The 14,170-nt window shown below is 38.9% G+C and overlaps 1 protein-coding gene across 2 annotated transcripts in view; it reads left to right on the forward strand.

Annotated features, from left to right (window-relative positions):
• chst11 (carbohydrate (chondroitin 4) sulfotransferase 11) overlaps positions 1–14,170 on the forward strand; it is a 100,457-nt gene that overhangs the window by 55,583 nt on the left and 30,704 nt on the right. The window lies entirely within an intron of this gene.

The following is a 14,170-nucleotide window of genomic DNA, read 5'->3' on the forward strand; positions in this document are numbered from 1 at the left end:
CTTTACACAACATTTCAATAATTTTGTTTGACTGTTTGTCTGACCATTATTATGGAAACCATGATGACCAATTTTAATGATAATGTGGTATTTGCTAGACTGATATTCAATTCAATTCAATTTTATTTATATAGCGCCAATTCATAACAGAAGTTATCTCATTGCACTTTTCCTTACACTTTATATTATTATTTACAGAGACCCAACAAATCCCACCATGAGCAAGCACTTGGCGACAGTGGCAAGGAAAAACTTCCTTTAAGAGGCAGAAACCTCGGACAGAACCAGACTCAAGACCGTCTAGACCGTACTCTTTATAATAGTATTTGCAGAGACCCAACAAATTTCCAACAAATGTAACACATTTATTGCACATTAATGCAAGAAAACCACATTCACATTGTCTGTGGTAAAATATTCTAAACTTAATCAGAATCAGGTTTATTGCCAAGTAGGTTTACACATACAAGGGATTTGCTATGTTATATTGGTGCATAACAATAAATATAGTAAGAAAATATAAAGGGAGATAAAACAAGTACTGCAAGTCTATCTATCTGAGTATATCTTAAGGTTTACTTGCTAGCTTTTTCCGAAGTTTTTGTCAATATCCTGCAGCCTTCTTCCATGAGTGCAATCTGCTCAAGAGAGCAAGTTCAATTTACTGATGAAGGCATCGGATACAGTCAAACACTCCAGAAAAAGCTAGTACAGGGGTGTGGAAAAGTGTTTGCCCCCTTTGACTAGAAATGTACTTATTTTATATTTCTGTATTAAAACATCCCTGTGAATCAGTTAACTATAAGTTATAATCAGTTAACTATGGCCAGTTCGAATGACCTCAAATGAGTCAACACAAATTAAGAGAGATGAACAGGGCAAAAAAGAAAAACATGGACACAAACAGAAAGAGAGGGTTTCTTTCCTCCACTGTGGTCCCCATCATCATCTACCAAGTGATTACTGTATTTCCCTTTGCCAAGCATTAATTATTTAACTAATTAATGGAAGAAGCCTTGAGGCTGCAAATGTATTATTTCTCAGAAACAGCATTTATCCCAAAGATTCTAACATAAGAATGACTGTATTTATTAAACATGTTTTTCCATAAATGATCTCATCACCCATATAAAATCATACCACACATTACTCTAGTGGCAGCATTGCATTCTGATCTATTGAGGCTTGAGCCAGTGGAGAAATGATCCTGATCCTACGAATAGTAAAAAAATTAAAAAGAATAAAGATGTATGATAAAACACATAACACAGGAGGATTGGGCTCAGGTTTCACGTGCATTATCTTTGTATACATACTGTAGCATATATCCAGCACATGTTACCACTGTGCATCTGCACAGGAATAATACATCAGAAATAGTATCATATAGTTTATAGTATAATAGTAATAGTAATGAAAGCCCATGGCAGAGCGATGCAGAGGTTGTCTTGAGTGAAACTTTTACTGCCTGCTCAGTGACTGGGTGGGAGCTCCAGCAGTCTTCTTCTTCACCCCGCCTCCTCCCGACCTGCTCCATCTGCCGCTGTGCTTTATGCTCCAGTGTGCTCAGTGATGGCTGTGATGTGTTAAAGGAGTCCCGAAAAGCCCAGCTCACTGTTATTGTATTATGATGTAGACGTTTTAGAAGCTGTCAGGTGCTATCTTTGTCTTGACTGCTTATGCATTCTGTCTGTGCTTCTCCTCTTCTATTATCACACGCACTCTCTGAGTTAGAATCACTTCATTTGCCAGGTACAATGAATATACTGGAATTTGTCTTGGTGACAGTGGTGCAGGAACATATTGACAGCTAACATGGTGAAATGTGGGCGGTGTAGTCCCTCATTCATCCAGGAGTGTTCTATCGTAGAAAAGGTTTCAGTCGTAGTCATCTGGACGCTGTTTTCAGAATCAAGACGTTTCGGCTCCCATCCGGAAGTCATTCTCAATTGAGAATGACTTCCAGATGTCCAGATGACTACGACTGAAACCTTTTCTACGATGGTGAAATGTGGTTTCTGGTACACATGGTACAGGCCCACAGGAGCTCACATTCAGTGCATGGAGGCAGTGCAGCATGTTCAGTAGACAGTTGCATGTTGTCATTCTGTGCATGCAGGCTGTAATGCATGTAGTCACTGCAAAAGTGGCAGTTCAATAAAGTAAAATCTTGTTTTTCTTATTCAAGATAAATAATCTCGTCAAGCACCATTTGCTTTAGATTATTTTCAAGTTTACTGATCATGATTTTTCTTAGTAAGATATTCAGTTTATTTCTCAGCTAGAGCTGACAAGAAACGAGTCTGAAAAGCGGGTGGACTGCATAGTTGTCACAAATATCTCTGATCTGCCAAGAGAAAACTGAGTTTCTATTTTGCTGAATTGGTTAAAGGCAGTCTTCAATCTTTTCTGCAAATGTATCATGTAAGTAAATGGAATTATCTTAAATGTAGATTTAAAATCTAGTTGGACTTAAGGCAAGTCACTACACTACACTTGATGCTAGGAAACTCAAGTAGATTTAATCTCATTTTAAGAGGATGCAACCTGTATGTAATGGAATGTTTCCAAGGATATTGATAAGTGTTGATAAGACTAGTACCGATGCAAAGACGGGCCTGTAGTCATCACATTTGTAAGAGGGTTAGAATTAAGAATTACATTTAAGAATGTTCTAAAGAGCCAATTTAGGAGTAAAAAATATTTGCTGAAAGTGAAGAATAAGACAAATGATTAATCACATGTATGTGAAAACAAGAATAACCAGACAAGGATGTAATGTATATCTGCCCAGTTGTTCTCATGGTTAAAAAAATTACATTTTCTTTACATTTACTTTACATTTTCTCAGTGATATGTTAATATGCAAAAAGCATATATGATTGAATTTTTTTAAAGTAAATTTTTAATCTCCAGTAGCAATTTACTGATAAAATTAACACCAACCTATTATATTAATAATGTATAAATATACAAATAGGTACGAATTGTCTGAAATGAAAAAAACAAAAACAAATTGGAGCAGGGATGAATTTCTACTGGCAGATGAGCTTCATCAGAACGTACAGTATAAAAAAGGAGAATTTAGTACCACAATGACAAGTGCAGACAATAAAGATGCATGGAAAGTGATTGCTAACACAGGTTGATTCTTGTTTGCACCACTGAGGGATGCCAAAAAAATTTAATTATATTATATTTAAAAACGAATGGGCTTTTTGTAGTAGCTGCAAATATCATGCTACCATGTGCTGAATTTATATGACTCATTATGACCAAAGCTATAATGTGTAGTACAGTAATTCCCAAAACATTTCTCAGAGGGTGTGTGCTTGCCTTCAACATCATTTAGTTTCAAAAACCTTTATGTTGTTTGTTTTTTATTTCACTGTTTAAATCTGGTTTACTAGCTTTAAGGCCAGATGGTTTGTAGTGGCCTGATTATTAAGCTAGTTTCAAGAAATGTTATCCAGTCAGTTTTGCTTTTCCCATTGACAGATTTTGTGGTTGTTGTTTGTTTGATATGGTGACATGACGGCCTGCAGGAGATGTTCTATATTTTTTTTAGTGCAACATTTTATGACAAAAATATCTTTTTTTGTTATCAGTGACACAGTTCCCAAAGCTCTTTCAATGTGAAGTTTATCATATTGGCAAACTGTGGTTTATTGATTGACACTTCTTGCCTCCTGCAGCACATTAGCTGTCAGTCAAAGCCTGTCGGATTATAATGATACAGACCAATGATGAAGCTGAGTAGAGTAGAAAATGTGGTTAACAGTGATATCGGATATTGTCTCTCCTCCTGACTCTGTCTCTGAGCCTGAGGTGAGGACTGTCAAAGCCATAATTGCTTGTGTATTATCGTCATGTTAGTAATCATCATTAAGGGGTTTAGACTGAGCGCTGTAACCAGGAAGAGACACACACAGCCAATCATACCTGGAGAGTTGATTGGTTTTACACACACACACACACACACACACACACACACACACACACACACACACAAAATCACTTCCTCAAGTTCTTATAGAGCTTTGTTTAATGAAGTTGTGCCAACATTGCTAATCACCTGTATCTCTACTTCTCTGCTCCACTTGCATTGTTCATTTGAATCTCAATTAGGCTGCAGCACTTCAGCTTTCTGTAGGTTGATAACAACCCTACACACACACTTACACACACACACACACACAGCCATAAAGAAGTGGTGTACTGTCTATCAATGTTTAGACCCAATCAACCCTGTGTGTGTGTTTGTGTTGGCTGGTGTGCGGGCGGCCCAGTATGAAGTGGATCTCAGCCCTCTCCCATTGTGAAGGTAAGATTAGCGACAAATTAATCCTCCTCCAGCGGTCCATAATCTCTTTGCTGATAGATGGCGGCAGATGTTGCGTGTGATTGCAGGCCTGCACTGAGCATGTGCCGGAGCGGGTCTGCTGTTTATAGTGCGCCTTGTGTGTAATCAAATGCTGAGAAAATATAGTGCAATGTAATATTTACTGACTGCAGTGTTAGTTTTGCATTGAATCAAAAACTACAACAAACAGACATCATGAGGTTTACCAAATTGATATTTACTGCACTGTAGGGTGTTTTATTTACTTTGTACGATCCCTGTTTGTCTCACTGCCTGTATTTATCAAACTGCTAAGTGACATTTTGGACTTAAAGGTTCTGTAAATGAGATTCTGAACATTAATATAGCAGCAAACAACTATTTGCTATGTAAAGATATAGTGGAGTAATGGTGTCCTGAGCAGAGGATGGCGTCACACTCCCTCTGCCACCGGCCGTGCATGCATGACACTGTTCTGTGATTGTTGGAACAGTGGAAAGACTAACAGAAACAGTTTTGGTGAGTTTTATTTTGTTTCTGCAGAGTTTGAATGAAGTGTGTTTAACTGGTCTGTGATTTATGTTTTTTTCAATGGAGTCTAGTGGCGAGCCAGACCGGCTTCAGGAGGATCTTACTGTTTATCAAAAAGGTCTAGCTCTGTAGCAATCCTTTCCATAATGTTGTCAGACACTAAAAATAACAATCTGAGCCTGTCAGTGGTAAAAACAAGCACTTTTAGTGGACGTACTTTGGACGTACACAGCAGCCATTGCAGCCCATTTCGCTGCTGCCAGAGGCATAGAGCCAGAATATTTCGGTGAATTAATGCAGGGGACACACCGGAGGCCGAAGCACCATGAAGCACCACGCTAGGTCATTTAACCTGCAAGCAGTAGCCTGGCTGTTCAGACCAGGAGCACGTTTCTCCACGCCAGTCAACAAGCGATTCTGCTCTTTTCGAATCACAATAAAGAGCTGATCTTTATAATAACCTCATGAATTTATGACATAAAGCTTTGTGTTTCTGCGGGGCGTCGCTTCTTCAACAATGAAGTTAAAAGGATCTGCGGGGAGGGGCACACACACACACACACACGAACACACACACAGACAGACGAGCAGACACACACAGGCCTGTGTATGTAAATATGGTTTTGGTGAGTTTTATTTTGTTTCTGTCCAGTATTAATGAAGTGTGTTTCACGATGATCTACAAGGTAAAATTACTGTTTTTCTCAATGGAGTCTGGTGCTCACCGCGCATTTGTTTTGGTCTGAGATGCTGGTGCTCTAGCGTGACATTTAGTAAAGTGCATGTAGCTTACAGCTCCTTTAAAGGTCCAGTATGTAACATTTAGGAGGAGCTATTGGCAGAAATGGAATATAATATTTACAAGTATGTTTTAATTAGTGTATAATCACTGAAAATAAGAATCGTTGTGTTTTCATTACCTTAGAATAAGCCGTTTCTAAAGAGGGAGTGGGTCCCCTTCCACAGAGGCACCACCATGTTTCTACAGTAGCCCAGAATGGACAAACCAATCACTGGCTCTAGATTGGGCGTTTCGCGTTTTTCACAGCCACTGTAGTTTCTCCTACACGCTTGGAACGGGGGGTGAGGCGAGCGGCATTCAAATTATTGCAAACTGCAATTTCACCTCTAGATGCCTCTAAATCCTACATACTGGACCTTTTAAGTGAAAGATAAAACCAAAACATCTTAATTTTAACTCCTACTCACAAACTTAAACTTGCATTCATTGATTTTTTTTTTTGGCCACTTGGAGGCAGCAGAACTGGCTGCAAACACAACATTGACACGCTATAACCTTACAAACCTACAAAGTTGATACGGCTAATGTGTTAGCTAACAGTTGCACAGAGCAACATTAGTATTCATTTGGAGTTGTGTTTGTGTCTGCCTGATGAATCTAAGTCCAATATTCACTCTCCACCCAAGTTGAAATGAACCAAAATTATCCTTTTGTTAGTTCTTCACATTTATGAGAACTTTTTCACTCCTTTTCCACTCCTAATATTGGCTCTTTAGAGAATTGTCAAGTGTAATTTTCAGAACTTAATAAATGCCAGGTATAAACTGTGATGAATGCAGGCCCTAGTCAATAAACAGGATGAGTTACAACCTTCTTCATAGAAAAGAAAGGACACAAAAACACAAGCTAATGAAAAGGAGAGATGGATGTATAACACAAGGTTTATTCTGAGCTCCCTGATGTTTGTTACTTCTCATGATTTCTGTCAGTTTCTTAGAATTGTGTTACTTGGCAGAGACAGCTTTGTGTGGTGTTCTCATTGGGATGTCACTGTTTTGTCCTTTTTCCTTTCAAAGCCAACAAAGACATTTTGTTGGATGTTTCAGGTGAATTGTTAAAATCTGTCTGTTTCTGACCTTCTCGGGTACAATGCAGCTTAATAGAGGAGCTGTGCTTCAGGAAGCAGCGTGGGAGCATTAGGTTTTACTAGGAAGCACTTTAAGTGTTCTTAGTGGATGACAGAGAGGTCTACTTGTTGTATTGAGCTGGAAGCTTCCCAGCTTCTCTCCACCTGCTTTTAAAAGGACTAATAAACTTGAAATCAAAGGCTTTCAGAGTATTTTCAGCAGCAGGACAATGGTGACAGGGAGGAGGAGGGAAGGCGGAGGGCTGTCAGTGTGACAGTATCCCTGCTAAGTCTGATGAAAGTAGAGTATGAAAGCTGAATAGCATGTGTGCTGTGTTTCTGTGTTGTGTGTGGATGTTTTTGCAGCACACAGAGCATCTCTTGCCGTCAGGGTACATACTGGATACTGACTGGTGTTTAGGCTAGATAGATAATAAGACAGATTGATCATATCCAGTAAAGAAGTGCTAACTAAAGGTAAAACTTCTTTAAGCAGACTTGTAGGGATGGGGTCCAAAAGACAGGTTGATGGCTTAGATGAAGAAATTGTTGAAGTTAGTTGGAGAAGGTCGATGGGAGAAAAGTAATCTATCAGGATTACAGCTGTTTCTAAGGTTCCTGTGTTTGAAGATAAATCAGTACTGGTTGAGGACTGAAGGTGATGAATTTTGTCTCTAATAATTAGAATTTTATCATCAAAGAAGCTCATGAATTTGTTACTGCTGAGGGCTATAGGAATACATGGCTCAATAGAGCTGTGACTCAGCCTGGCAATAATGCTGAAATGAAACCTGGGGTTGTTTTGATTCTACTTAATATACCAACAGCAGCATTCGTCTATTAACGTTACTTGGCTTCAGGATGTGTTTCAGGTGTTTTAGTGTTTTAATTTGCCTTCATAAACAACTCAGCCATCCTGGATCTTACTGTGTATTATCAAATATATCAACAAGTTTTTGGCTACTTTGATTGAGATTGATTGAGAGTTACAGTTGAAGTTTAAGAACTTCAGGAGTTGAAGTGATGCTTGAAGTGCTGAATGGGTTTGAAGTGTCAGTTAAAATGTAAGAACTGAAAGCAGTTAATATGTCAGTTGAAGATTAATTGCTGCAATAAGCAGAGGATTCCTTTACAGTGAAAGTTCTGTAAACCGTTTAACTGTTTGGTGTAATCACAGAACCCAGTTGAACGCTCAATTACGAGATGAAAGCAGTTGGACTGTCAGTTGAATAGTAAGAGATCAAATCAGTTAAACTGTCATTTGAAGAGTAAGAGATAAAACCAGTTAAAATGAAGCTTAGCAGAAGTTAAATCAGCTTGTACCTGTCAGCACTGAAGAAATGAAAAGGTTCTGCTTTCCCATGACCTTACCTGATTCCAAACCTGAGGAATCCAGCCAGCAGGTGAGAGGATGGTGAAGGGTAGCAGTTTCCATGGTTACGGCTCAGTTCCCACCAACCAATGAGGCAGGTGTTGGCGCGGCACTATGGGTGACCTTATATTCCCGTTGACTGGGTGGGTGTACACTGGTTATCTGGATTTCAGCTCTGTTGTACAGGCCCTAATACCTTCAGTGTGTGTGTTTGTGTGTGTGTGTTTGTGTGTGTGGATGAACAGTCAGTCAAAAGGCAGCAGACAGACCACAGACAGGATTACTGACAGATTAGTCAGTTTAGCCCGTGTCTGCTTGCTGTCTGTGAGTATGTTGTGTGTGTTTGTACGCGGAGGCATCAGAGCAAACCAGAGCACAGCGCACAGGCTTGTGTGGATGGATTTAAATTACTTGTATGTCAGTGTGTGTGTGTGGGAAGTTATGCACAATGCGAGGACAAAGGGATTTAGAGAGATGAGCTTTTCTTTTTCTCCAAGGGTGGTCACATCAGCATATAGGCTACCTACAATGAAATTGGTTTTACTATGAAATTGGACAAAACACCAAGAAGGAAGAAAAAAACAGTCGCTTCCAATTGAAATAGTTACATTTGTTGAACTCTGACCTTCAGAGGCAGGCAATTTAAACAGTTGTTTTGGATCATTAAACATGTTTTGAAACATATTTTTGAAATTAATATTCAATTCAATTCAATTTTATTTATATAGCGCCAATTCATAACAGAAGTTAGCTCATTGAACTTTTCCTTACACTTTATAATATTATTTACAGAGACCCACCAAATCCCACCATGAGCAAGCACTTGGCGACAGTGGCAAGGAAAAACTTCCTTTAAGAGGCAGAAACCTTGGACAGAACCAGACTCAATGGTGGGCGGCCATCCGCCGCTGCCATGTTTTAGAGAGAGAGAGAGAGAGAGAGAGAGGTTTAGAGAGAGAGAGAGAGAGAGAGAGGTTTTGGGAAAGGGAGGGTGGGGGTGGGACAGAATGAGGCACAGTGCAAATACCACCTAGAATTTTTTAAATAGTAGAAATGTTAATTGTAGTGTTAATATTAATAAATTAATAATAATAGGAATGACAGCTATAGGAATAATAATGTCAGTATTAGTAACAGAGCCAGTAACAACAACTGTAGTAGCAGTTGTCGAGCAGGAACACAGGGGAAGCAGGTGGCCCACAACCACAGATCCAGACTCTGCAGCTCTGGAGGCAGAAATACCTGCTGAAAGCGACAGAAGGAGAGAGGAGAAAGCACAAAACTACTGGAGAGAGAAGATGTTGAGTTAGTAACATGCAGTAATGGGATAAAAATACATACAGATGGAGAGGGAGAGGAGAGAGGAAAGAGGGCGCATCATGGCTCCCATCAGTCTAGGCCTATAGCAGCATAACTAAGGGATGGTTCAGGACTCACCCAAGCCAGCCCTAACTATAAGCTTTATCACAGAGGAAAGTCTTAAGCCTACTCTTAAATGTGGAGATGGTGTCTGCCTCCCGAACCCAAACTGGGACCTGATTCCACAGGAGAGGAGCTTGATAACTGAAGGTTCTGGCTCCCATTCTACTTTTGGAGACTCTAGGAACCACAAGTAACCCTGCGTCCTGGGAGCGCAGTGTTCTAGTCGGGTATTAAGGTATTATGAGCTCTTTAAGATATGATGGTGCCTGACCATTAAGAGCTTTGTAGGTGAGGAGAAGGATTTTAAATTCTATTCTGGATTTTACAGGGAGCCAGTGCAGAGTAGCTAATATTGAAGAAATATGATCTCTTTTCCTAGTTTTTGTCAGTACACGTGCGCAGCATTCTGGATCAACAGTAAATACAATCAGCAAGTACTGCAAAACATCTGAAAAACACCTGTTATATTTTGCCAGAGCTGTAAAGTTTTCAAATTCATCCTTTGACAAAAAAAAGCTAACATATAAAATTAAAATAAAATTAAAATAAACATATTATTAAGCAATAATATTATTAATATTATTAAGCAATGAATTAGGCTAAATTGTATGCTTCCAGGGCTCCTTCACAATAAAAGGAGGCAAGGAAGGAGGCATCACTAAAGGGCATTTACTGTGAAGCATCTACAGCCATGTGACGTTTATGGACATGTGTACAGTGCAGAAATGCTTCATAACTTGTTGCTTTTGTGTCACCGTTTATAAATTGATGTTACTGTTATCTGGTTTTAAAGCTGAAAATAAGTTGACATATATTTGATTTCAAATCCATTGTAGTATTCAGCATATTGATTTCAGTTTCCATGTTGTGCAGCCAGGTTGATGCATTGACAACATGAGACAACATGAAGAAATATATTATTGGTGTATTGTTGGTATAGCATTGTCAAATGACTGCACTTCATTACCTCAAATTAGAGAAAATGCATGGTTTCCAATGTGTAGCAGCATAACCAGAGATGGAATTTACATGATTTCTGTGTTACTTTTATAAAGGGATAATAGGTTTTAACTAATACTTCGTTAATAGTTAATAAATCAATTATTATTTTTTTGTAGATCAGTTATAAGTCATAAATGAGAACAAGTTATGGTGTTCATCCTCCTCCAGAATGACACTTGCTTTGTCTTTTTTAGCTAGCACCATAGTTCATTTGGAAGACCTTTCTGATGGACCATTTGACAGCTTACCTTACGTAAAAGGGAAGCAAAACCACCTAATTTCCTGTCATCTCACTACTATCAAAATCTAATCTAATAAAGGCATAAAAATGCCCCAACATATACTTAAAAAATAAAGCCATTTGTTACAATTTATACAGTTTTTTGTGATTTCTTACACACTTATTGAGGAATTTGGCTCATTGTGTCAAAACTCTACACACAAACCAAATAATACACAACACTTGGAGATAAACATCTCACTTCAATGTCAAATGCAGTCAAAACCTAACAAACCATTGTCAAAATGACATTTTTGCAACAAAATTATACACACATGCACCATTTTAATTACTCTAACTACGTAGGATACTATTTAAATGATATGTTGCTAACATGCTAATCATGTACAATAGACTAATGACAGCCGCCACCATTATTACCACAGTGGGAAAAAAACATTAACGTACCTCTTTTGTTTGACCAGTGGATGTGAAAGTGCTGTGGAATAATTAAGCCCCAGCATAATTTACTAGCTTGTGACTGTAAATCAACAAACTTGTAATCCATGATTCTTTGCATTGTAATCAAATGAAATAATAAAATTCTGAAACATATGAAATTGTAAAAGTGGTTTTAGATGGAACGTGATGATTTGATGAGGACGACTTAAGATGGAGCAAAGGCTTGTGGACTTTGCTTTCCATGTTTTTCCAGAATTGGAAAGTTTATTGGTGGAGCGGCTGATAACAGCACAGAACAAAAAGTGTGGTTTTGGTGATTTGCAGATGTCTGTCTATTAAATCAGTGATTTGAGATTATAATCTTTATTTTTAGCAGATAAATATCACCACAGCTCTATGACCCAGCAGTGCCACGCGGTGCAATCACACACACATTCACACCAGGACTGAATCCTCATTACCTTGAGTTCCACCTTAAGTCTGTGTCCACAGCAATCAGTAATCAGCACTGCTCTGCTGATTCAGCCTGCTGGGAGCGGAAGTGTGTGTGCGCATGTTTGTGCTTTTCTGTGTGAGCGAGCCTAAAAAGCAAATATTCCATGATTGCATTATTGTACCGAATGCTCTCGTCCTCTAAGAAAGCAGTAATTGCCTGTTTACATCATCCACAGTATAGGATGGAGTGTTGAACTGCATTATTAAAGATCAGCTTTAGCAAGAAGGTTATTAATCATGCTCTGTGTGTGTGTGTGATTAATTGTGCATGTACAGGAGTGTGTGTGGTTGTGTGTGTTGAAGCTGTAACGGCATCCCTCGCCTCTCTCTATCCTCCCCTCTGTGTCTGAAGGTCATGGCTGTCTGTTGGGGCTTGTTACACTAACAAGCGCTCAGCTCGCTCACCAGGGCTCCATCAGTGGATCTGGTTTGGGCCAACAGAGGGATTAAGGTCCACATACAGGGACACTGGGTATATCTGTCGTCAGCGCCAACCCAAGCACACTCCATTCTTCAATTTCTAACCAGGATTTTTTTTAAAACAGCTTGCTGAGAAATGTGAATCCTCTTCTTTGCTTGGATGTTCCGCTAACCTGTGAGATGAGAGTAAGAGCAGACAAACCCTTATTTATGTTTGAAGAGAAATTTGGCCACTGCGGCACCAAAAATATAGGATATAAAAGAGGATCTGGAGGACACTGACAGTCATAGACAACATGCTCATTATGCTGATACTGAGTGTGTACTGGCTAGAAAGCAGAGACAGATTTACATGTTAGTAGATGTGTAAATTTACAGTTCAGCGCATAAGCAGGTGTGTAGATGACCAAATGTGGATTCTGACATTAGCTTTACACAGCAGATGTGCAGATTTGCCTCCTGTACTACTCCCACTGCACATTGTATAGAGAGGCAAACATATATACAGAATTAGTGCAAATGTGTATAATTAGCTACTGACCCTGTATCATGGACGGATTATGAGACAATGGCTCCCTGGGCACAGTCATATGACGGCCCTGGCACACCAAACTGACGTCAAAGAACTAGCGGCAACAAAAGCCGACTGTAGCGTCGCCTCCAGTCGCCTGTGTCTTGGCCAGATAGTGACACTAGGACACACCGAACGGCCAACTAGCACGTACTTTCTACACCTGCGTGAGAGGTAATAATTCTCCATACCAGCAGGTGGCGATAGTCTGCATTCGTCATTCAAAAAAGAACACCAGATGTTGTACAGAGCTGGCCTCTCCTGAATCATGCTGATTAGCTGGTCATGACAGATGGCCGTGTCGTTGTTAATATATCCGTGTATTTGAATGATCAGATGAGACGAAAAATGAGATGATCCTTTCGTGCATGCTCACTTCCGTTTCTAAGCACTGATTATCACTCACACGTTTGGAAATATGTACAAAACTGTACTTATAGTTGCAAGTGCATACTTAGTAGTTACATTTCTATATAATTAGATTTTTTTTAATGTAAATAACGTACAGGAAGTAGGGCTGCAACCAGGACCATAGCCAGGTTTTAGTTTTAGGCCAAGTGGGGCCATTGCAGTTGATGGTCAGCACCTTAACGCTTAGGTCACCAGGGTGCCCATACTTTTTTTGATTATTTGGATTTTTCATACCTAACTGTTCAATAGTTATTTCTACAAGTTTTTTTTTTAATAAAGCAGTTCTAATCTACTGTATAATATGTCGATGTCTGATTTGTCTCTGTTTTCTCTATGGAGAGCCAAAGTGAAACAGGAACTTAATAACACAAATCAGAAAAAGTCCTTCCATAAACCAGCCATGGTACATAACCTTACTCAACAGTATGTCTTGTTATGTCTAGTTTTTTTTTTTGTATCCAAACAAATTAATCGTCATTTAACTTCCCCTTCAACTTCTGATAGAAAGCGTTATATAGTAAACATAGAATGTACACTCCAATAACTAAATAAGTAAATAGTCCAACCCCCCCAAAAAAACCAAGAACATGACATCAGAGTCCTAAAGGGTAGCTATGGCCCTGGCTGCAAATAACAATTATTTTCATTATTCTTCATCTGTTGAATATTTTTTATTTTATAAAATGCCAGAAAAAAGTGAAAATTATCCATCAAAATTTTCCAGATTCTGAGGTGACATCTTTTTTGTCCAACCAACAGTCCAGAACCTAAAGATACTCAACTTACAATGAAGAAAAGTAGCACATCCTCACATCTGACAAGCTGGAACTAGCAGAAATGTTTTCCTTCATAAGTGACAATGAATCAGTTATTATCATAACTGCCGTCAATTAATTATTTTCTGTTCATCTGTTAATTGAGTAATCGGTTCTCAACTGCTCAAAAGGGTAAGATTACTAATTGAAATAGGCGAATTCCTAAGCATAAATGCTGTTCACATAATGTGAATGGTAAACATGCATTGTAACTGGTAAGTTGTATTGATGAAGATGTA

This window comes from Siniperca chuatsi, linkage group LG23, assembly GCF_020085105.1.
Source record: "Siniperca chuatsi isolate FFG_IHB_CAS linkage group LG23, ASM2008510v1, whole genome shotgun sequence".
Lineage (NCBI taxonomy): Eukaryota > Metazoa > Chordata > Actinopteri > Centrarchiformes > Sinipercidae > Siniperca > Siniperca chuatsi.